General features: G+C 30.4%; 1 long non-coding RNA gene across 2 annotated transcripts in view; it reads left to right on the top strand.

Annotated features, from left to right (window-relative positions):
- Positions 1-26,536, top strand: part of LOC107451852 (uncharacterized) — a 204,140-nt gene extending 177,604 nt beyond the window's left edge. For both annotated transcript variants that reach the window (XR_015428582.1, XR_015428583.1), the window contains one exon: positions 26,375-26,536. This is a non-coding gene — a long non-coding RNA (uncharacterized LOC107451852). The remainder of the gene's footprint in view (positions 1-26,374) is intronic.
- The last annotated feature ends 638 nt before the right edge of the window (positions 26,537-27,174 follow it).

Below are 27,174 nucleotides of genomic sequence, written 5' to 3'. Positions count from 1 at the left end.
ATATCCAATTCTTATTTTTTTACAATGCAGCTTATACACTAATTTATAATGTCACGAAATCAACTTTAAAATTACTAAAATAATCCAGCTCTAAAATAGTTTCCAGAGATTTTTCTTTTTATATTTGTAAAGAATGTAACGTCCATAAAATTAGCCAAAATCTCGATAAAAAATATAAAAATCTAGCTATTTGACTCCAAACGCTATCTAAACTAAATAATATTATAATTATAATATATTATAATTATAATATACTAGCTGTACCCTGCGTGCGTTGCAACGCTTTCAATTTGAATTTGAATTTTGTATTTAAGTGTGTAAATGACATTTGCGATTATGATTTGAAATGCAAATTTTATTTAATGGTGAAAAAAAGCAGTTAATTCTCTAGGATATCATTAGTGCATTTTCAAACAGACATGTATGGTGATGCACACGGAGCATGAAACATATTTTGGACAATGATCTGAAATAAGACTGGATCTATGGTGACATCAAGAATTTCTGCTGATATCTGATCAGTTTTAGAAGGTGGTTTTTTTTCAATAAGCCAAATTAGAATGTGTGCCTGAGGCAATCCTCGTTTTTGCCATTCAATAGAGTACACCCAACACCGTGTCTCTCTAAAAACATGACGCTTCACAATGAAATCAAGTAAAGATTATCATTTTTGTTTGAACACACGTCCTGGTAACAAAATATCTCTAATTTCAACCCAAGCAGAATTGCACGTAAATGTAATAAATAAATCTAGGAGCCCATGTGCGAGAACATATGTCATTGCATCCTGTGAGTATTCATACATGTGCCTTGGAGTCCAAGGCACATGTATGAATACTCAGACATGTATGAATACTACATTTGCAGGGAGTCCAAGTTTTTCTCCCTGCAAATGTAGTCGGCAATATAATCATTTTCCCCACATCATTAGGATTAACGTTACCATCATTAATTATTGCATCCCGTAAATGAATGCATTCTTCTGAACGTAATTTGGTTTGATTTAATTTAATATACAGTAGGCGTTCAGTTTCAATTTTCGCATACATATCGACAATGTATTGATGAACTAATTGTCGACATTTTAAAGTATGATTATCAGCGTTTTGGCAATCATTAATCTATATGCATAAAAACTTATTGCACTTGCTTTCTTATTGGTTTTCTCGCCTGTTTGCGGACTTCTTAATTTTATGTTAAAATAATATCCCTCCTCTCCTCACCAAAATAAAATAGGATATTGCAATGCATCATATGATCGATACGTTTCTGAGAACTCTTTGAACGTCACGATTTCTGCGATGAAGAACTGTATCGCGGGAAGTAAATTCTTCGCCAACTATAACAATAGCCACTTCATCCAATGTTGGCGCATTGTATTTTTCTTTGTGGTGGCCTACAGGTGTTTTTTCAGCTCTAATAACAACTTTGTAAATATCGGATGACATTTAGTCTAGGGCAATTGTGAACAGCCTAATTAACTGATTATGTTGATCGAAAAATTTTTGTAATACGGTAACAATTTTTCGTTTAGTGCCATTGTTTACCTGACAACGTTGATTGACTTGATCATTTGTGTTATGCATGAAATAAATTTGTAGAAATTTATGATCTGCGTTAGGCATTGAAAGAAGTGATCCTTGCACGATGATAAATTTGGCCTTGCACTTTGAATGTTGGGATGTAATTCTCGTTCAGGATACGTGTAGCACCGAATAAAGTCATTTAGAAACACGAATTGTACCGGCGTATATGCGCCAAAAAATGTTTCGATTGGTTTGTTTGACCTGATACGAAGGTTGATAATGTCTCGGCAGGCGACGTAAAATCTTGTAGTTTCTGTATGCTTCTAGAACAGCAAATTTCAGCTGTTTCATTTTTAAATTTGAGAGCATTACAAAACATACATAATTGATATATTTCTCCGATGATGACACTTGGGGGAAGACTATAGTTTGTTGTCGGATCATAGTGAAATGCACTGAAATTCAAATCAGAGTATTGGCAGCGTCTGAATAGCGAAATGCGTTCTCGGTCGGTTTTCATTCTTGCTTCCCGTTGCTCTGATGTTTCCGACGAACGGGCTTGTGTAGTTCGTAGTTGATTTGTTGACAGTCTTCTTTCCTGTTGCTCAGACGTTTCTAAGGAACGGGCAAAAGCATTCTGTTCTCGATTAGTTTCAAGTCTTTTTCCCGTTGCTCCGATGTTTCTGAAACACGGGTAGTTCTCTTTTTGCGCGCTTGAGATGTCGACCGACTAAGAGCGATTTGCTTAGGCGGCATATTTTTGCAAATATTCTTTCTGACAACGAAAAAGAAATGTAAAAGTTGGCAGTGGTCGCAAATTTGCTAAATCGAAATATCACATACATATTTTAAATAATAAAAAGAGCAATAAAAATGAGATGAATAAGAAATATGAAAATTATAAGATTTAAAACAAAAATCAATTTTATAAATGAAAGAAATAAAATGGATGAATTCGAAAACTTTGCATAAATAAACAAACAAACTAATAGTTTTCAAATGACAACTGTCACAGCACTGAAATCTTCGAAAAGTATATTTAATTTTGCTAACCTAAAATTACGTACTAAATATAAATATTTCTGAAAACGTGCAATTTGAATGAAATTTGCTTTTGTCTTTATATTTATTAAACAGTTTTCACAGTACTGAATCCGTGATACGACCAACAATTAAGAAATCTATTCTCGTTGATTTTACTTGCTTGTGCTCACCTGACATAAAGAAAAGCGCGAATTAAAAATTAAAGTATATGCAATTTACTTTAATTTACTTTTCTAAATGAATAGAGTTATAAGATAGAAAATATCACTGTTGTTATCTTCAAGATATTTGAAAATTGAATCGTTTATAGCAAAATTTAAAACAATGGCTAGCTTTTAACCAATCAGAAAATTCCATTTCGACTTTCACTGATATCGCTGGAACGGTTTATCGCACGGGATAAAAAGTATCCTATGTCCTTCTCCTGGCTCTAAACTACCTCCCTGCCAATTTTCAGCTAAATCGGTTCAGCCGTTCTTGAGTTATAAGTGAAGTAACTAACACGACTTTCTTTTATATATATAGATTATAAACTAAATAATAAATAATTATATCTAAACTAAACTAAACGCTATTTGACAGTCTTAAACTATGGAAAATTTATCCAAAAATTGTATCATTGTAATACAATTTCTTTCATCAAATATGTTTGCTGATTGTAAGTAAATTAAATAATATATAATTAAGCAATATTAACAATTTCTTGTGTACTCTGCACAAATATATTCTTGATTTGAATTGAAAATTTAAAAAAAATCCATTTAATCTACTGAGCCCTTAATATTTATTTTCTAAAAAAAATCTTTTACTTCAAATTTGTAGTAAAAAAAGTTTCTGTGGGTTTAGGATATATTTTTAGGTACGATAGGCTCAATATATTTAATTAATTTCACCATGTCAATTCACTGGAAAGAAGACCTTGTGGATGCAAATTTTTCCAGAAAAAAAAAGATACCCAAGTCAAAATTCTTGATGGTTCCATCAAAATATTTTGATGGTTTTTGATGGTTTCAGTACGATTCATGATGGTCCAACATCATTTGATGGTTGCAATCATCTCACATTTTCCATTCTGCGGTCATGTTGTTTGGTAAGCCAACAAACTTTTCAATCATTCCATTATGAAAAATGTTACTATGATGGTTAACCACCAAGAGAAGTTTGATTCTCATGAACCAACAATCTATAATAATCCGTGATGGTCCATGATTGTTCCAACTATACATTTCAACTATGATTTAATGGGAATTCTTCTTCATTCTCCGGAATTTGGACCATCATAAATCAGTCCGAATTCCTACATTGGGGTGATGGTTTCTTATGTTGGTTGCCATCAAGATTATGTTGGTCCATCAATGGAAAACCATCAGGAATTTTGACGGGGGTATGAGGTATGATAGGGTTAAGATTATATCATGTAAATAAGTTTTGCCTAGTCAGTGAAAATCTATCGTGAAAAAGGAACTGTAGGATTGGAACAATATGTAAATAAGTTATACAGTTGAATTGACACAGAATTAAGAAAAAAAATTACCATGGCAATGCTAATCTTTCAGAAATGTGTCACGATTGGATTAATACCATATCATGTAAATATGTGGCACGGTCTCAGTTATGATGTCACAATCTTTCAAAAATGAGGAACGTGACCATTAAGACCATATCATATAAATAAGTTATATCATAAAACAAGAGGAATAAGTTTTGCCGTGTCAGTGTAAACCTACAAGTAATGAGGAACGATATCAATTAATTGTTATAAAATCACAAGCTTCTTAATTAACAAAAAAATCTATCAAGTTGGTTGTCATTATCAGCATAAAATCAATAAAGAGATCTTTTAATTACGTCACAATTCTATTTTAACAATTAAGGTCTTTTGAACGGAAATATTTATTTATCCTCTTCATAACCGTATTTACCTGTATCATTTATTTATCAGCCCTTTTTGCTATCATTTCGTTTTATTTATTTATTTATTTTGGTTACTCCATATTGAAGTTTCAAAGCTAGAAGTAGTTTTCCTTTGTTATCTTAAGGTACGCTATGGTATTACCTTATTCCGTAACATTATTTTTACCCATTATAAGGCTGTGAAAAGTATACTTCCCACCACTTTATTAATTTTTAAATATTAATAGGATGCTATTTTTACCACCATCTACTGATAATTTCAGAAAATACAGAGAAAAATATATCAATAAAGGGCTTTGTTTATATAAATGAGCGTGACAGTGAAGGTTTGCGTGGGGTCAGGTAGAGAGTTTAACAATTTGAAACTATTTTCGCTGGTGCATTATACGTTCATTCATTTGGTCATTTTTGATTGAGTTCATTTATGTCATTAATGTTTATAAATTAATCTCCACCCAAAAATATTTCAACTATATTACATAATAATTACTAGAAAATATGGCTCGATAAAGTACGTTTAGAACGAAAATATTTTCTTGGGGCGAATTCGCAATGCTGAAAAAAATATATATCTTTTTTTTTTTTCCTTTCAATTATATCTCATTGCTATTGTAGGCCCACTGTTTTCAAGAATGCCTTATGAATTCATTTATTTGTTCTATTCAGACGCCAACATGTATTAAAAAAGTGACTTTTTTCCCCTAAAGCGGATGTTGGCGCTCTTTTATTCGCTACTGTTACTCATTCAACTATTATGAAAAGTGAAAATTACCCGTAATTATGACATTCAAAATGCTAACAAAATTGCTCTTTCGTTTCATTTCTGAATTTGGCGCCACATAGAATTCTGTCTGCCTTTTGAACCCTTAAAATAATGTCCATAAAAATGAAAAAATAAAATAAAAGGACAACGAACTTTTTTTCTCATCCACAGCGATTTTTGATTTATTTATTTTGTTGCATGCTTTAAAAACACTCAGTAAGAGTGTAATATAGTCGATTTTTTTTTAGAACAAGAAATAAGAAATGTAGTGAACTTGTTTAAATAGTTCTTCCGTTTAATTGAAAAATTTAGATTTTCATCGATTTTTTTTATTTGGTGAAATACATTTTCTTTGCTGAATATTCAATTTTGTTCCTCCACAACTATAGAGCAATTTTGACAGAAAAAAGAATTTTTCTGTTCGTGATTTTTGACGGCAAATAATTAACACGTTTTTTATTGTCGTTTTTTTAACTGATTTTTTTTTTAAAAATTCAAATGTTTGAAAGCAACTCTAATGCGAATTGTTTTTGAAATAATATTTTCTCTTGTATTCTAATAATATCACAAAATCTTTATTTGCAACATTAGGAACTGCAATTTTATATCATTTCTTTCAAGTTCTTACGTTTTAGGACAATTATGAAATTTAAAAATAAAAATAACATTTTCTACATTGTAAAAAAAAAAAAAAAATATTTTTTTTGGTTAAGTTAAAACTTAATTTTATTTCGGTTTTCTGAAAATGTAAAAAGATACCACTTTAAGAAATTATATTAAAATAGTTTTGTTGCTCTGCAGAGCCACGATCAAAATTCACGAAAGCATTTGTGTACAAAAAATTATAACCTCAAAAAAAATCTACGTGATTAATAATATAACAAGTAAAAGTAATAATCAAAACACGCGAGATACTAGTAATACAGTAACAGTGAATAAATAAGGTACGCTATAAAGTGAAAAATAACAAAATTTAAACACCCTGTTTACACTAAATTAGTATGGGTTAAAATTATTAAATTTTAAAACAGATAAACGTCACTTTTTTAAAAAATTTTATTTAATTTAAAATGACCGTCATTTTTAAAAAAAAAAAAATTTTTATAAATTAAAAAAAAAAAAAATAGTGCGTGGAGTCTCTCCGCGCGGAAGAAGTTAAACTTCGTAACCTGCGACGTTAATTGTAGAAGAATCAGCAGTCGTAGAAGGATCTCTAGTTCTATTCAACGACTCTTTTTCCTGCGCCGCTCGCTTCCGTGCTCTGTAATAACGGTAATATTGTGCATTTTTCCCTCGTGGACCTCTTGAACCAGTGGAAGTGTTTGTGGTTGCCTCATCGTCTCGCCATGGAAAACGTATTTGTATTAATAATGTATGTGAATGTGTCATAATGTAATTTCAAAAGAGAAAACCTAACAAACAATTGATATTCACAAGAGACGTACCTTGACATAACCTTAAATCCGTCGCATTGCCCGTGGGATTGTTTTCACACATTTTTTACAACTGTTATCCACTAAATTTGAAAATAAAAAATACAATCCTATTAAATTATATGTGTATCAAAGCAAACTAAAAAAATATTTATAGAAAAACAGTACTTTTATGACTTTTTTTATTTTTATACTAGTGAGAACCAAAACAATATGGAAATGAATGAGGGAAAACTGGATCCTACCACGTGATTTCCCGGCCAATAAAAATGTAGCGTTAAACGTTTAACGCAACCTTGTTGGAAGTCGCATAAGAAGTATAACTTCAAAAAATACGCATAATTTTTTCATAAGAATTCTAAAAATAAATATTAATAAACGATTGATGAATCAGCAGATATTTACTTAAGAATATTATATATTGTTTAGAAGATCCTATTTAGAATCCTATATTTTGTCTCAAAAAAGTTTTAATCCTAAAGTCATAAGAATTTCCTTTGAAAGTTTACACTCATAGCAGTTAATAAGCATAGCATTCTTTAAGTTTTCAGTTTAGCAGATATTATATTGGCAAACCAAATAATTCATTTATCAGCTTTAACAACAGGGAGAAAAAAAAATAACATATACGTTTTATATTAAATTTCCCAATCGCTACGATTACTATTCATGTTCTAAATTAAAGTTTAAATGTGAACTGTAGTTTCAGCTTAAATCGCAAGCTACTTAGTTTGATTTGAAAAATTTTGAGTTGGCTGTCGACATTAAAAAGAAATTTGGAATTTGGTTTTTAAAATATTTAAAGTTATAATTTATGTATAATAAGATAGTAACATACTCAAAATATTCTCTACTCTCTCTCTTACTACTCTCTCTAAATACTTTTTTTTTCTTTTATAGTGAAAATTTTCTTAAAAAATAAATATTTCTACACTAGTAGATTAGTTTAATTCTAGGCTAGTAGTTCGTTTCGTTAAATTTCATATTTACTCTTTGTAAGGCACTTAACAAAGAACAAGTAATATTAAAAAAAAATAATAAGTCAATTCCTACTAGGTTCAAATTTTTTTCTTTTTTCTTTTAGTTACTTTTCATTACATAATTACAATTTTTTCTCCCTTATAAAACTAAAAAGTAATTAATTAAATGGATGAATAAAAAGTATTTTATTAAAGATTGAAAATTTGAACAAAATATATAAAGAGTGGAATAGTAGGAATATTACTAATAGTAGGAATTGGAAGGGAAAAAAAGGCGCGTGGTATCAGACGCGCTATCTATCTATATTATATAAAACGCTAATACGTACGTATGTATGTATGTATCAATAAAACCGATGATATTTCTTTTCTCGCGCTGGCAACAGTTTTCATTTTTAATTGATTGGATTCGGCGCGCAAGAGCACGTAGTGAGCAACCAGATAACAATAACCAGAGTGAGCATTATCAGGTTGTTCAGTTCAGATTCATGCACTAAAAACATGACAATATTTAATTTAAACTCAATTAGGAATTAATTAATTAATTGAAGTGAGAATGCTTTAAAAGGCCGCTGTTGAATTGATATTTTTCTACTGGGAGCTACCTAAACGTCTAAAAAATGTTTAAGTGTTTGTATTGAATGCATTGAATTTTTTTTATATTTCGCGTTTATTTATGCATTATGCACGCTTTAAAATGCAGAATATTAGTGAAGCAATATTTGATAATTTATTTTGCTAATATGTTTCTCATTTAGCTAATGTTTTGATTTTTTTCACCATGTACAATCTAAATAGCTAATATACTTTTTTAAAAGCCAATAAGAACATTGGTAGAATTCATCTACATAAGTACAATACTATGTCTTTGATGATAAAATACTATGTCTTTGATGATAATATATTATGTCTTTGTGCTAGAAAATTGTGTTCATTGGCGAGCGAGCGCAGCGAGCCATGGTTCACGGCGTGAACCACACAGGATTGCGTAGCAATTCTCGGGGGTTGGCGAGCGTTAGCGAGCAGGGGGCGGAGCCTCCTAGTAAAATTATAAATTTGGTGACGTTGACCACGCGTGCTACCACGTCATGTTCTTCGTTGAATTTATCTGACACAGCGACTATAAAATAATTAAATATTTAAATGTGAGCAATAAACTATTTTTTTGTTCAAATGGAGCTATAGGTTAGAAATTATCACTGATGTTATTGTTAAAATATGTGCAAAACTGAATCACTTATAATAAAATTTAAAACAGTGACTAACACTCAACCCATCAGGAAATTCCACTTCATTTTTCGCTCATCCCTATTTAATGAATGAATTAATATTTGAGAAAACTGTATTAACATCACGTGTCATACGCTGCAAGTTTAAAAAAAACGTATTTGTACTTGAGTGGATGAATAAAAAGTATTTTATTAACTTATGAGAAATTGACCAAGATAATAGGGAGAGTGTGAAATAATAGTAGGAATTGAAAAAATGAAACTCACTTTAACCATATTGGATAATTACTTAATTTTTTGGCTTAAAAAAAATGCCGGGAGAGTGAAATCTTTGCATGCCAGGAATGTGAAATTTTTAAAAAAAATTATACCTGCTGCAAAGTACTAAAGACTTATTTAGGTTTGCGAAAATACTTTCACTGGAATCATTATTACAATTAGCATGTATTAACAAAAAAAAAAAAAATCTTTTCACATCTAATAAAAACGTTGCACATGATAGAATCTGTTACATGCCTCAGCTTATAACTTCAAATCTATAATAAAAACGTCAGGTAAAGTATTTTGTCAGTTCATTAGAATGGTGAGAATAAACAGGTTTGCAATAGGCAGGACTAAAAATTCACTCGTTTTATCTTAAAATTATAGAAAAATTTCTTTCGCCAAGAGTGACATGAAAGCCTTGAGATAAACTTTTAAATGTGTTAAAAATATTATTTTACACATTTTTGTTAAGATAGTTTAATATACTTTAAATATCGAAATTTCGGTGTAAAAATGTTTAAATAAATTTAAGAAAATACTTTGGACAGGTCAGGAGAGTGACATTTAAGTAATCTTACATTTTTCTCGGAAATTGTAAATGAATAATTTTATTAATTTTTTGTAAATACAATTTCTTTACCCTTTAAATATTATGAATACATTTATCATAATGCTTTTATCTTTGAATCGAGATACATTTCGATTTCGAGAATTTTTTGTCGTTTCGTTCTGCGTTTCAATTGTTTACATTTTTTTTAAAGTAAAAAGTCTTCATACAGAGGTTTTTTGAAAATCAAAATACAGTTTACGCTCTTTTCTCAATCTTTCATTACATAATAACCCATACATCATAACGACCGACACATATGGTACAGTTTTCGATTCCATGGATGCAATGTTATTTAAGCATTCAGCGTTGAACCGTTGATTTCAAGGGGAGATTCCAGTACTGTGGCAGAATTTTCATGAAGTCTTGACAACTTTCAGGCAGCAGCCCGTGAGGGGAAAAAAACATCACAGAAAGTGACCAATTGGAAACGTATAACTCGTAGCCACCCCCGGGAAAACATCTACGTGTTTTTTATAAATTTTTATTTAGATGTTCAAATTAAAAATTTATTTGGCCCCTTGACGAGCGGTAGATCACGATACGATACAGAAATACCCCCCATTTTATTATATAGACAGAAATTTAGTAGCTTTTTTCCCCTTCATTCACATTAAATTTCACATTAGAGCAGCGATGGCTCAGGGAATAAAGCGTTCGGCTTCCAATGAGGTGAACCGAGGTTCGATCCCGGCGATGGCTGCTCTATACGAATTCCGCATCCGGCTTGCACCGACCACAGTGCTGACGTAAAATATCCTCAGTGGTAGACGGATCATGGGTTAGAGTCTCTTTGCCGACAGGCTAACCGTGGGAGATTCTCGTGATCTTCCTCTCCATGTAACGCGAATGCGGGTTAGTTCCACCAAAGAAAAAGTCCTCCACGAAGGCAAATTTCTCCCAGTACTTGATCCAGGAGTTCCCTTGTCTCCTGGATTGGGTTCAAAATTACAAGGCTACGGAGTTGAACATTAGTAGTCGTAAAGCCAAAAATTGGGTCTACTGTTCAACGACCGTTATAAAATAAAATAAACTTTCACATTAAATGTGAAACACACTGAAGGAAGAGTGACCACGACCTCGTACATTTTTATCCTGGATATTCGAGTTTACCATTTTGTATTTATGTGCACTCGCTGTATAACGACCTCGCATTAAAACGTCCCTTTCGAAAGAGGTCGTTGTATCAAGCGTCGACTGTATTGCGAAGTATTACAGGTGAATTGTGACCTGGCCATTAACTGTATGAATTTGTCTAATAATTTCAATAAACCCCAATGCTCACGTATCCATAAACTCCGCATAAATGAGGTTATTCGCATTTAAATTTAACGTTGTTGCTTCCATAAAAAAAAAAGAGCTTTCAGTGTAGGAGACTTTTATTTTGTCTCTCAGACGCAAGTAGAAGAAGACAAAAAAATGTGAGTTGTCTAGCCATTGAAGGAATGTCCTTGGCGTAATAACGCCCAGCAGTTGATATGAATTCCTTTCTTATGAATTACAATGAATGAATTATAAATCAAGTTCTCTTTGGGACACACTGTCAAAATTGTCCTTCCATTTAGTTGTGGGCGAATATTTATTGAGGCTGCAGTTTAGACATTTTTAAAGCTACGCTATTTTTTTTCTTCATAACTGAAATAAAATGTAGCTTGATATTTACCCAATCTGAGATCTGCAAGTCTCGGGAGCTTAAAAAATTGTAGCTGGCACCCAAATTTTCAGTACAGTTTTGCTTTTTTTTCCTTCCAACATCTGAAAAATTAGACTTTTTTCTTCAAGTTCTGTTTCGTTGTATGAGAATATTTATAAGTAATGCGGTTTAGATATTTTTAAAGATAAGCTACTATTTTTTTTCCTTCGAAAGCTGTAACAAAATGTAGCTTGATATGTACCTAAGCCGGGGTCTTCAAATCCAGGTACCTTAAGAAATTGTAGCTGGCACCCAATTTTTTAGTACAGTTTTTGCTTTCTTTTCCAACGTCTGAAAAATTTGAAATTATTTCCAGGTCCTTCTGTTTTGTTGTGGGCGAATATTTATGGAGGCTGCGTTTTAGATATTTTTTAAAACTAAGCTATTATTTTTTTCCTTCGAAAACTGTAATAATATGTAGTTTGATATGTACCTCAGCTAGGGTCTACAACTGGTCACTGGTGCCTGAAAAATTGTAGCTGGCTCCCTATCTTTTAATACAGTGTTGCTTTTTTTTTTCTCCAACTTCTGGAAAATTAAAATTTTTTTCAGGCAAATTCTGCAACTACTAACGATAATCACGAAAATATTCATAAATTACATAATAATAGCAATTTTAATAACAAAATCTCTCGGAATATTATTGGGACACGTGACCCCCTTTCCTACATTTTGCCTATACCACTTTCTATTCCGTAAAATGCTTGCTCTTATGAATTGGTTCTGGCTTCTGGAAATTGGGAACTCTTGTTGACTCTTGAGCTTAAATAATTTAAAAGTATTTGAATTTCGCTTACATCTGCAAAATATTTTTTAGCGAAATGTTGATTAAAAAGCATCGAATAAATCTTCAAATCTAAAATAATTTAGAACAGTTTGTCAGTAATTATTGCTCTTGAAATAAAAATAAAAATTAAAAATTATGTAACTCACGAGTCTAAATATTTCAGCTATCATAAGTTTATGAATATTGAAAAAAAAATTGCATAATTGTTCTAATTAAATATACATTTATTATAAGAAAGTTTAAAAAATTATATTATGATTATTGTAATAATGATGACTAATGTTTTTGATTATAATGTTTAATTCACATCAATCTATGCACAAGTATGAATATAAAGCTAAAAATCAATATTTGAAAAACAAAATTATGCATGTCCATTAACAGGGCAGTTTCAAACTTTATTATTTGTTCCTTTGTTTTTTTAGTAATTGGAAAATTTTGAAGCAAAATCAACAATATCTATTTTCTGTTAGAAAATATACATTTAAAAAATTTTCAAATATTTAAACATAAGATTATCTAATAGAGGTTGTGGTCGAAGTTTCCTGTTTTTCAATTCCTTTTATTAGTTCCACACTTTCCCCATATCTTGTTCAAATTTTCAATCGTTAATAAAATACTTTTTATTCGTCCTCTCAAGTTCAAATACATTTTTTTAAACTTGTAGTGAATGATTTTTTTCGAATATTAATTCATAAATTAAATTTAATTAATTTTAGTTTAATATGGGATAAAAAATTTTAATTATTAAATAAAAAATAACTGAAATATAATTTTTTTTTCTTGACCTAAGAAAGAATTGACTTTAAAAAAATTTTTTTTTTAGTATTTCTTGTTATACTATCAAATAATAGAAAAACTACTGTTATTCTAAAATTGTTAACAACGCATAAAAATAGTGCGCAATAAATAATACACATAATAATACACAAAAAAAACGTAATATCTTATAAAAGATTATCTTTTGGTCTATCATTAAGTGGACAGCACAATAAAAGGACCGCTTTTTCTGTCAATGTATCATTTTTTTTTTCAATTGCCCCAATCAAGGAAGTGAATAAAAAAAAAATGAAATTGTAGGGTCCCGTGACGTTCTTTCAACTATTTTTCTTGTCTATCTTTTTTATGTCACAAAACTGGCCGCAATTTTCTTGATGAAGAAGTGCACAGTCAGAACTATTAGCTTCAATTGTATATAAGCCCAGAGTTATATTTGATATATACCTATCACAAATATATATATGTAATGGGGAAAGTGTGGCTCAATTGATAAAGTTACGTAATGGAACAACCATTAAAAATGCATTTGTTTTTTACTTTTTTTAGCCTCTTATTTTCCTTCATGGATTTGTAGCACAGCAAAGGGTATTTTAACCTTGTGAAGAAATTGGAGGAAATTAAGTGATGGTTGTACCTTGGGACACATTTCATGCATTAATTTTTAATTTAAATTATTGTCAGATTTTCAATCTAAATAAAATGTTCAAATACACATGATGTATTTTCAAATACTCTCATAATATATTATCTCGTATATTCTCATAATATATTTTTCAAATACACATAGCTATTTTATAATATCTTTTTAACGACACAAATGGATTAAGAAAAAAATAATTTGTCAGCCATTTAAATTAGAAATTATACATTTAAAGATAGTTATTAACAAACATTAAGATACTAAATTTAAAATATATATGTTATGGTGAATGACCGAAAACAAAAGAATGTCGACTTTCACCGGTGAATGTCAACAATCACATAGTCGCTTTGGTGAATGTCAGAAGTATTTGTGATATCCGATTTGATATTAATTTATTCGTTGATATTATTATATTTATTCGTTATTTTTATATCTGCTAAGGATAGATTAGGAGAAACATCAGTGTTTGGAGTACCGGTCAAATGTATACCGGGTAGTGGCACTAGTATATATTTCGGACATTTACCAAAGCGACTATGTGATTGTCGACATTCACGGGTGGAAGTCAACAATCACCTATTTCAGTTATTCACAGTAACATATATATTGTAGATGTTTAAATCAAAGAATTGAAGTTCTCAGTTTGATTTTTTTTTATTAAACTAACGAATGTGGGATTGTTATTAAGGGAGCGAAAATGAACCTTTTGACTATATAATTGTTTCTAGAATTTTTTGCGACAAGAATGATAGATTCTATATTGTCACATACTAAGCTCGGAAGTCGTATCCTTAGTTTAATAATAAAATATTCTTACTTTAAGGGATGGTGGAAGAATAACGAAAACTTTTATAAATGTTTCTAACCGGGGGCAGGAAATTTCAGTTTTGAAGGTACTATTTAGTTATGACAAAATATTAATTTAAAATAAGCTTGCTGTGAAGTTTCAATGGTCCCATTATCATCCACATATCATTAAGACATAATTTTATAATAGTCGTTGAGCAACCGACCCAGTTTTTCGGGTTTACGACTACTACTACTAATATTCAACTCCGTAGCCTTATAATTTTGAACCCAATCCAGAAGACAAGGGAACTTCTGGCTCAAGTATTGGGAGAAACTTGCCGCCGTGGAGGATTTTTGATGGAACTAATCCTCATTTGCGTTACATGAAGAGGTAAACCACGAAAACCTCACATGGTTAGCCAGATGGCCATGATAGCCAGATACCAATGAATTCGTATCAACCAGTCATCTCTGGGATCCGAACCCGGTTCACCTTAATTGAGGTCGAACTCTTTATCCCCTGAGCCATCGCGGCTCATCATTAAGTCATAATAATCATAAGAATAAGAAAGATAGGCTCCAATTCATTTAGCACTTCATGCCTGTATACTCCATGTTCTTTCTGCACTGAAATGGCATTTGTTCGATTGAAGCCTTAGGGTCAAATTGTTCTTTTTTTGTGGGGGGGGGGGGAGGAGAATCCATTTATAGAGAGTCAAGTGTCTCAATATCCGAATAGTTTTCATGTGCCATCTTCGAGCTATTGTAATATTCCAATCTATAGCACAAAGACACAAACTCTCAAATTTGGAAAAAATGTGACAGTATGATTCAAAACGCAGCATTTTACTAGACGAAATTTACTGTCAGTGGAAATTCCTTGCCTTTTATTAACAAATTAGAAACTTTATTGAAAATTACTTCAAACTAATGAAATTTATTTGGTGATGGTACTAAGAAAGGAATTGTTCTAGAAATCAGAAAATTAAGTGATTAAACTAAAAATGCATGCATCCAAATCTTATGTTAGAAAACAATTTCACTGCTTTCAAATTCATAATACGTAAATTAAAATAAGCGATTAAAATATTGCAATAACACTTTCAACTGAATTAAACTAGTAGAATATAACATTTGCTGTATTTGAAAAGATTGCAAAAGATTGATTCTTTTGTTGCAAAAGAAACTAAAATTATTAAAAATCATGCTTATGGTGCACCTTAAAATAGGTTCCATGGTACAGCATAAGTTACTGTCCCAATGTGTAGACACCACATAATTTAAACGGAATTCAAATCAGTCAAAAAAGAGGCATGTTTATTCAAAGAAAGTACGTATTTGAGTCGTACTTAAAATGTCGTCTGTGTACTAATTAATTAGAAAATTTGAGGTCACCCCCTCAAGTCATTAAAATTGAGTCCTAAAACGTGAAGATCCTATCGTTAGGTCAAAAGTTATTTAAATTGTTTCGATTATTTTAGTTTACTTATTTATTTATTTCTGCATTGTGCATGATTTTACTCATTTTATTATTTGAATCGATTTAAAAATTATTATTGCTTTGTTTTTCATTTTAATATGAAAATTCATTAATTTATTCCAAAAAAAAAAACGCCAGATTATTTTTGTTTCTGACGTTTGCTTTCAAATTACTAAAATACCGGATGGATACTTGTTGATAATATGAAATGCAGATAAAAATGATTTTATTCATATTCATTAAAAACTTGCAGAAAATTCTAATTTCTGATTTTACCTCCACCATGCAATCGCCTTGAAACACTAAAAACCTAACTATATATTTTCCCTCTTACTTAAAATAGTAATTTATAAAAATAAACCATGGTGAAAAGTATCTAAAAGTCAACAGTCAAAGTTACATTTTAGATAAAGATTTGTTACAATACAGTAAACATTAAATTTTTATCGAACGTCCGTTTACTTCAGTTTAGTATTTATAAGAAATGTCGTGCAGACATTTTCATGTGTTCCTAATGAATGAAACAAATTAAAAATATTCTCTCAGGTTTCTTTGCGGCGGCATGCTATGCCACGAAAAATGATCAAAATAAAGCGAAAAAGCGTGATGAAAAAACATTAATCACACCCTTAGTCGGAATGGAATAAAAAAAAACAGTCTTAATATTGGAATAATTTGTTTTGTTTCTTTTATATGGAGGGGGGCCCTCCCATCCTGTTGTGAAATGATATTTATTACCATAGCATGAGTGAATGATTAGCTTGAATGAAAACCTCCCAACAAAATATCAAAACTTCACTCACAGTCACGCAAAGCTCAATAGCAATCAATCGAATAATTATGTGGGGAAAAAATCAAACTTAATATAATTTCGCAAAAAAATAGCGAAACATTCGAAATGTGTTTAATTACTTCTCATTATTGAATCAATTCTCTGGCAATCACTTATTATAATTATAGTCAGTTCTAGCACATCATTTCTCAAAATTTTAATCAGTTCTGGCACTTCATTTCTCATAATTTTAATCAGTTCTCACACATAATTTTTCGAGCCTATAAAACATTAGGTTCATTACCATACATAAAATCTCTCTCCCTTAGTGAATGAATGCTTTGTATGTTCTATATCAAAACTTAATCACATATCATCAGTTTTAATTAGTTCTCAGGTAACTACTTAAAATTTAATCAGTTCTCATATCACTTTTCATAATTTCATAAGTTGACAATTACTCTCTCTATTATTGCATGAACACTTTATATATCAAAGCTCCATCATTTCTCATAATCTCATAATTTTAATCAATTCTCAGATAAACACTTCTCATAATTATAATAAGTTGTCAGGCCTATAAATGTTAAGCTGATCATCATTTATTAAATCTATGTTGGCAAATATATTCTCCATTAATGCATCAACACTTTATATATCATAGCTCATAATTTTGATAAGCTCTCGCACATCGTTTATCATAATTTTAATCAGTTCTGAAGCTTATGTAACATTCAGCCTATCAATATACATTAAATCTACATCGGCAAATAATCTCTTTATTAGTTCATGAACGCTCAATACACAAAAGCTTCACCACTTTTTTATAATATTAATCAGTTCTCAGGAAATTACTTTTCAGGAAATCTCTTCTCATAAATTTTAAAACTTATCAAGTAATCACTTCTAATTTTAATGAGTTCTCAGGCTTATAAAACATTAAGTTCATCATACATTAAATATCAGTTTTAGAATTTCTATTAAAAAAGGTTTAAATAATCTGCTTATAAGCCCTTATTGTATATTTTCGCACCTTGATAGTATTTTTTTTATTAGCTGTCCAATCATAAATCATCTAATCACTTATCAGTCATTTTTGTTAGATTAACAATCGTAACCGTATTCTCATCTATTTTTTGCCTTTCAATTAGCAGACTTGCTATCAATTAGTAGTTGCCCTCTTAATGTTATTTTTTAAGCTAACCAATTATTCGGATGGCCACAGAACTAGGAGAAATTGATCAATCTGGAAAAAAGCAGGGAAATTAATTATAATATCCAAAATTTCAGAGAAAATAAGTTAACTTGAGTTTCAGGTACCAAAATGTTTAAGATTCACGGAAGATTCTCAAGATTCTCAATCAAGGAAAAGATTCTCATTCACGGAAGAAGAAAAAACGACTAATAATATGCTAGTTCATGAATTCTATTTTTAACTACTACAGTAACAAAAAATTACGCTTCAAAGAAATTATCAGTTAATGTACGGCTTTTTAACAACTAATTAGCAATTTTTAACTCTCTCACTAACATATGAACACATTATGTTTAAAAAGGCCTATTCGTTTTAAATCATACAATCACACTACATCGAGATTATTTTTCAATATTATATAGCTTAGACAGGTGAAATATTTGCTATATGAATTTTCGCTTTTATAAGATTTTTCAACCAAAATATTCAGATATTAATGTTTGTTTGCAGTTTAGGTTAACAACATTCTTTCCTTGCATAGCGATGAAATTTAATTTCTTAGTTAAAAAGCAATGGATTTCCTTATTGAACTACAAGTGTTTTATGTTGATAAATTATGGTGTAAGTGCTAGACTTAGATATTTTAATTTTCCGTCATAAATTGCACTATAGTAAATATCTGGAAATTAGTTGTAAATAAACTACAGTTGCAGGAAATACTTAAATTGCCGGAAGCTTTGTATGGTTATTATAGGTACAAAACATATTCTAAAATATTAAAACGATTTCCTAACATGTAATGAATTAACTTTAGTTTCATATGGAGAAAAAGTTGTAATTATTTAATAAAAAGTTACTAAAATAAAATTTTTCTTTATTGACTTAAGTAGGAATTGACTTTGATTTTTTTTTATATATTACTTGTTTTATTACAACTAGCTCATTGTTAACCTATTAATTCAAAATTAATTTAAACTATTCCTCATTAAATTGCATGTGCATACGATTATTTTAAATAACTACATATTAACGATTAATTTAAATAATTACATATAATTACACATTGATAACAACATTACTTATTGGTTTAAAAAAAATATAGTTCCAGTATAATGTCATTTTCTAGACAAATAATGATTAAAAAATAATGTTGCGCTTACTTTAAATTCAGATTTGTTTTTTGGCGATGAAGATAATAATTTGGCGGTCCATGCTCGGATGCTTTCAGAGGAAATGTCAATCTTTGGCGTGTGAAAAGCTTACTTTCGACAACATGACGACGAACTTCAGACATTAGATAATTTATAAATGATGGATCTATTTTTGAAAAGTCATTCTATCAATAATCAAGCAGTCATATTTGGCATGCTTGGAAAACTTCACCTTAACCTGTCTCTTTGATATCTTCATCGTTTCACCCTGAATCTATCATGTCTGTTTATTTGATTTCCTTACGACAGGAGGTGGTTTTGGAACCTCAAATCCTTTGCTTTTTTGTTTATCAGTAAATTCACGAGAAATTTATTTGTTTTCTATTGGTGAATAATTAATCTCTTAATTTTATAAACGTCCTTGAACAACCGACCGAAATTTGAGTTTACAGCTACCAATGTACCTTGTAATTTTGAACCCAATCCAGACGACAAGGGAACTCCTGGATCAAGTATTGAGAGAAATTTGCTTTCGTGGAGGACTCTTAGATGGAGCTAACCCGCATTTCGTTACGTGGAGATTTCGTTACGAACTCTAACTCATGAACCGTCTACAACTGCGGTCGGTGCAAGCCGAATGTGGAATTCGTATCGACCAGCCACAGCGGGGATTCGAACCCGATGCAGCTCATTGGGAGGCGAACACCCTATCTCCTGAGTCATCATGGCTCTGATCTGTTTATTTAAGAGTTATATTACCTGTTATCTGTTTATTAGATTGCAATGTAAAGTAGATATAAGTTCGCGCTCACTTATGGAAGCTTCCAAAACCAGAAATACAGGGGATTTAGAGTTCGTCCTAAAATTAAAACACACGAGATTTTTTTGACCCATAATCACCTTGAAACCAGAAGCATACGGGGTGTTTCGAGAGCAAACAATTCCGAAACCAAAAATACACGGAATTTCTTTTAACCAAATCATCCCAAAATCTGAACCGCACTGAATTTTTCTGAATATATTTTGATTTTTTTTTTTTTTTTTTTTAATATTTTAAAATATGTTTTGTACCTATTACAACCACACAAAGCTTGTCGCCATTTATTATTCACAGCTTATTTCCAAATTATTTTTACGACGCAATTTATGATGGAAATTAAAATATCTAAGCCTAGCTTTTACTCTTTAATTTATCGAAATAAAACACTGGTAGTGAAATATGGTAGTCCAATGCTTATTTAATTAAGAAGATAATTTAGTTTGTAGAATTGAGTTAGTAATTAGTTTGTAGTTTAGTTAGTCAGCTAGTAGTTTAGTTAGTCATTGCTATGCTAGGAAACAATGTTATTAACCCAAACTACAACCAAACATTAATATATCTCATAAAAGCGAAAATTCATACGGCGAATATTTCACCTGCTCTTACATAAAAGCGATTCAATATAGAAAAATATTCTCGATGGAGCGTGATTGTATGATTAAAAACGAATTTGCTTTTTTAAACATGTGTTAGAGACTTAGAAATCTAATTGTTTGTTAAAAAGCCGTTCATTAACTGATAATATATTTGAAGTGTAATTTATTGTTACTGTAGTTGTTTAAAATATCAAGATGTTGTAATTCCTGCGATTCCTTATTCTAGATGGCCTTAAAAAAATTTTAGTGCCTTACTAATGTAGCTCTCTTTCGATTCGGACTTTTTTTTTTCAATCTTGATGGCTAAGGAAAGGTAACCTCAAATATGATAATTAGAGCAGGCAATATTTTAAATTACAAAATCAGGCAAACGAACGTACTTTCTCTGAATAAACATACCTTTGTTTCCGACGGATTCGGATTTCTGACTCTCAAAATATAAGGGGTGGCTGCAATCTGGGAAATATGGTTCCTATAGTTTTGTCAGGAAAGCGGTCTAAAGTTTCGACTTCTTAATGCTAATTTTAATTATTGCGTATTTCCCCATTTCTCGAGAACATTTTAAGCGAATTGAAAAACTTCTGCTCACAATCATAAAATTCGTTTCTCCAAGGATACTCCCTTACAAAAAGTAACTTTTAGCAAATAATTAATTTTTATTATTTTATTCAATAATAATTGAAAAATTTTTGAATTGCAAGGAATAAAAAATTTTACATCATTTTTAAGAGTGTAACTTTGTATTGCAAGATAAAATTTTTGAACGAAATTGGTCGAATAGTTTTTTAAGAATTGAATTTTAAATAAAAAAAATTTTTTTTTGTCGAATTCGATTTATCAGGAATTATTTGACGGATTTCACTCAAATTTCTTATTTTCTGATTTTAATTTGCATTCTTTAAAATGTTGTTAAAAATTCCTTACGATTTAAATTTTTTCGACTATTATTAATAAAATAATTAAAAATAATAAATATTTAATAAAAGTTATAGCATGCTTGAAGTTGTTTTCAGATAAATAAATTTTACAATTGTGTGTAAAATTATTTTCAATTCGCTTTTAAAGTTCTCGAGATAGAGTGAATTAAATTTACATTAATGGGTTCAAACTTTCGACCTCCTGAACAAACTATTGGGACCGTATTTCCCAGATTACGGCTACCCCTTATATTTTAAGGGTCAAAAATCCAAATCTATCGAAAAAAATATGCCTATTCAGAGAAAATACGTTTTTGGATCAAGTATTGGATAACTCCTGGATCAAGTATTGGAAGAAATTTGCCTTCTTGGAGGACTTTCTAATGGAACTAACCCGCATTTGCGTTACATGGAGAGGATGACCACGAGAACCTCCCGCGGCTAACCTGACGGCAAGGGGACTCTATCCCATGACCTGTCTACCACTGAGGATATTTCACATCACTGTGGCTGGTACAAGCCGGATGCAGAATTCGTATCGACCAGCCATCGCCGGGATCGAACCCGGTTTACCTCATTGGAAAGCGAGCGCTCTATCCCCTAATGAAGTTTATGATAGTATAATGAAGTTTATAAATGTTATACCATTATAATAATAATTGAAGTTTATACCATTATGACAATAGCAAAAAAGAAAAGAAAAAAAGGTTAATTTTAATTTCCGCGTCATTGTGAATATTATTTATTTTTTACGGAAAGTATTAAAAGTGTTAACCGCACACCCCCTATAAAGTAACCTTCAATTGTTAAATATGGGTAAGTAGGTTTCTCAGACGATCCACTATCCTATATTTCCGCCCCCCTTCATATCTGAGTCAAGGTTATATAACGTGGGAAACACTTTCTCCAACATTATATATTTTTTTATGTATTTCAATCTTATGTAGAAAAAAAGAAAAGTGAAAGGGGCATTTTTTTTTCTTGCACTGTACTGGAACGTGTGAAACAAGTTTTTTTTTCTCTCCCCCTAACTTTTTGCAGTTACTATTTCTTGCTATTTTCGAGGGGGGGGGAGTAGCTAAAGTTGGGGACTCTGGTATGATCCAGGAAGCAAAGAGGGTACACATTTCATAAAAAAGGGGGGGTTGCTATTTTTAGAAGCATAGACGTAGCGATAATCGGAACTTTTTTTCTACTTCTCTATACCACCTTCCCTTTCTGCTTTCTTAAAGAATATTTCTTTTATTTTCTTAAGGGGCCTGAATTTTCCCCTTAACCTAGTCTGTTGCCCTAATTTTAACTCAATTCCGTGTTTACGTTTTCTCTTTTGTAATGAAAGGGTTTCCTCGGTGAGAATGTCGCGCTGTAGCTATCCTTTTATTTCAACAATGCCGGTCAAAACTATTTCCTTTAAGCAACATTGCAGACCTAATAAACTAAAATTCTTTTTGTCGTGCTATTTTATATTATATTTTATAACAGTCGTTAAACAGCCGATTCAATTTAGTGTTTACGACTACCAATGTTCGTCTCCGTAGCCTTGTAGTTTTTTACCCAATCCAGACAAGGAAACTCCTGGATCAAGTACTGGGAGAAATTTGCCTCCGTGGAATACTTTTTTGATTTAACTTAACCGGATTTGCGTTGCATGGAGAGGAAAAACACGAAAATATGCCCCGATTAGCAAGGCGGCAAGGAGATTCTAACTTATGATCCGTCAACCACTGAAGATATTTTACGTCAGCATTGTGGTCGGTACGAGCCGGTTGCGTAATTCGTATCAACCAGATATTGCTGGGATTCGAACCCGGTTCACCTCATTAGGAGGTGAGCGCTCTATCCCCTAAGCCACCACAGCTCTTTTTATCGTATTTCCCAATTCAAAATTCTTGATGGTTTATTTTGGTTTCAGTGCGATTCATGATGATCTTACATCATTTGATGGTCACCATCATCCAACATTTTGTAATCTGTGCTCATGGTTTTTGATATGCCAATAAACTTCCATCATTCCATAATGGAAAATGTTACTTTAATACTATGATGGTTAACCATCAAGAGAAGTTTGATTCTCCTGAGCCAACAATTCTTGATGGTTCATGATGGTTCGAACTAGACGTTTCCATAATGGTTTAATGGGAAATCTTGTTGGTTCTCAGAAATATACCATCAAAGCAATTTGAATTTTATTTAACTTTAATGAGGCTTAATATTAATTTAAAATTTCAGAAATAAAGATGTTATTTCGAATTTAAAATTGTTCAAATTATTATATTATTTCAAACTAATCACTGTGTAAATAATTTTTTTTTTTTTATTCAAGTAAATAATTTTTTTTTTATTCAACAATCTCAAATTTGTGAAGACAAATTATTTAAATTAAAAAGAAAAAATATATAATTAAAAAGTCTTAATAAACATAAAACTAAACGGGTACAGTTAACACTGTGTATAATTAGTGGGTAAACTGTGTTTAATAAACAGTTACTATATTTATGTATAATTAGTGGGTAAAATGTGTTTATTAAGCAGTTACTATATTTATGTATAATTAGTGGGTAAAATGTGTTTAATAAACAGAAAACTACTTGGCATACGGCTCATAAAAAGTTATAAGCTTTACAGTTTCGTGTTAATTTATTTTTAAATGTAGTCTATTATTTACTTCTATATTTTGATTATCATATAATAGTTTATTTATTTCATTATTTCGCCGGGGGGGGGGGGGAATTAAATATCAATGATATAAGATCAGACTTTTAAAAAAGAATGACTGCCAAGAGAATGTATTTATAAATTATACTGTATAAAAAGTATTTTTGACTTAAATCTAAGATTTGAGGAAAAAATCGAGTGCTTTAGATCAAAGAATTTTATTTTTTAAACATCCATCAGGTCAGCTGATTTTCAGGTCAGCTGTGCTTAAAGATATATAAGGTTTCACAATAAATGTAACAACCTTTTCTTAAAAAGACATTATATATATTTCTGCATATTATATTCGCCTAACAAAAATCAATTCCGACTCCTCTGACATTATGCATTTATTTAATACAATAGCAAAAGGTGACTCGAAAAAAAATTTTTACACTATCGGTCAAGAAGCTTCAGTTTACGCAATCTATACATAAGTGAAATGTAGTTATTCCAAAACAGCATTTTATTCGTAGCTATTGTAATTAAAAGTAACATTTATTTATATGTTTTACATCTTCAGAAAACGTTTCGTCATAGTTTTTCTATTAGCAAATGATATTTATATTTAATTCGCTTCTATTAAATATTCACTTTTCGACAGAATTTTCTATTCGATATATCTCTTGTACAAGTAAATTGTTCGTTTTTTTTTATAGACTAGTGGGCTGCGCCCCCTGCTCGCTAACGCTCGCCAACCCCCGAAAATTGTTACGCAGTCTTATATGGTTTGCTTCGCGTACCAAGATCGCTTCGCTCGCTACTACCTTAGGTACATTGCAAATGCACACAATTCTAAGAATTCAAAACAATCATTCAAATCCATATAAAAAAATTACATCTTTTTAGTAAATACTAAGTCATTAAAATAAATTTGAATTCAAATAAATGACATGTAATTCGTTAAACCTATTAGAAATGTGCTATAGTATAATTCGTGATGTAAATCAAAAATCGTCAAATAAATTCGTAATGTATAAATTCGTGAAAAAAAGCGCTTTCGACAAAATACTAAAATAGAGATCTATCTACAAAGACTACTCACTTCTGCCTAGCTTAATGGTATGAGATTGCCGCAGCTGATGCTCTCTGGTTATTTCCGATTCCGTTTTTAAAAGCGCTATATGTTGAGTCACCTCAGATAGATTTGGCATGTGACATTTTTAGCGGCAATCATTGGTCGATTCGCCGTGTAACAGAAATAGTAGCGTAAGCAAAACAAAGCAAACGTTGCCACCGGCGGAAAAGAAATACACCCAAAATTTGGGAGAGCCACGTAAGAGAATTATATATATTAGATATTTAGATCTATTGGTAAACAGAAATCGTTTTTCTAAGTAATCATTTTTTAAATAACATTTATGTTGTTATAACGTTATATTGTTGAAACAAATTTGATGAGTTCGCATCCATAATTTAATATTTTCACTTACCAAACGGTAGGATATATTAAATACTTTTTTTTTTTGCCTGCATCTCATTTTGCACGAAGCTGATCCTTAAGTTCTAAATCATTTAACAGATCTCTTTAACTGTAATTTATAACAGTATATTAATGTTATTTGCTCAAAAATAATAATTGTTAGACCACCTTTCTAAATAACTTTATCTTAAAATGTAAGGCAGATTTACATTATAATACTAATAAAAAAACAGCAATTCTCTTAGTTTTAAACTCTTGAATTAAAAGCGTAATAATAGCAGTACCGGAAAATAACTTTAAGTTAGGGATTCAAAAATATTTATCGAAAAGCATGACTTTTATTAATTTTATGCTGACTACAACCAAAACAATAAGGAGACGAATGAGGAAAAACTGGATCACACCACGTGATTTTCTGGCCAATACAAATGCACCGACAACAATGGAAAACTGCGACACCATCATTAGAATTTTATATATAGTAAGATTCATAAATCTATTTTATATAATAATAGACAACAAAAAAATGTCCTCCGTGTGAAGTTAAACTATACTTTAGTTTATCAAATTAATGAATTTGCATTCTTCAACATGCTTTGTTTTTTTAGAAACAATTATTTCCCCAAAATTCTCCAATATTGTTTTAATGAGTGATTTTCCTTTTCTTCTTCTTTTTTTTTCCTACTCTATCTCTTATTTTACACTAAATGACTATTGTAAAAGATTTCGTCTATACTTTTTAATAAACAACAGTAAATAATTGAAACAAATAATCAAAATAAAAATGAATGTATTTAAAGTGTTCTTAATATATTTGTTAAAGTATATATTTAAATGTATTAGCTTTTAAAAAATATCCTTATTTCTTTTTTAGACAATGAAGAATTATGAAAAACCATGGAGGAAAAGCTGTTCTTGAAAAGATGATCTAGAAAAAATTGTGGCAAAAATAATAAGACTAAACTGTTTAAACTGACTAAACTTAGCAAACTTTATTTAAAAACAGGAAAAATAAATTGTTTCTTTGATTCGTAAAGTTTTTTTTTTTTTTCGTTAATTCATTAATACTATAACTGCTGCATCAAACATTGAACCAAGCTAAATGAATAAAATTATTCCAATTCTATCATCTCCAGAATTTGAACTTTGAGTTTTTATTATTGTTGTTTACGTGTTTTATCTTAACTAGGGCAACTGAAATTCAAAAAATAATTAAAAAACGGTGAAATATATTTTAAATATTATTTTATAAAATCTTATGAAACTACATTAATTTTAATAATTGTTCCTTACTGTGAAGTTCACGTCACAACTACGATCCTTATTTGCCCTTTGTTCACGAAGCAAAAGTAATTTTAAAGATCATTCAGTACTATATTGTATTTAAATTTCTGAAAATTGAAGTTGTTTTATATTTTCTTATACAACTCCTGCTATACCTTCCCCGCCATTTTGTCTTAGGCTATAAGTGAAGCCTATACGAATAATATTACAATTTTTATTATAAATGGTCAATACTTGTTAGTACAGTACAGAACCCATTATCCGGAAATCAGAAAACCGGAAAACCCAAAAACCGGAACGAAATTCGATAAATTTTCTCGCCATTTTTAAAAAAAAAAATTTTTTTTCCTCATAAGATTTGACGATTTTTCTTTCTTTTTTTAAAGATGT

Source organism: Parasteatoda tepidariorum, chromosome 1 (genome assembly GCF_982258835.1).
Source record: "Parasteatoda tepidariorum strain Cologne lab strain chromosome 1, Ptep-v5.0, whole genome shotgun sequence".
NCBI classification, from domain to species: domain Eukaryota; kingdom Metazoa; phylum Arthropoda; class Arachnida; order Araneae; family Theridiidae; genus Parasteatoda; species Parasteatoda tepidariorum.
The sequence above is the reverse complement of the archived record's forward strand: the minus strand, read 5'-3'. Positions and strand labels throughout refer to the sequence as shown.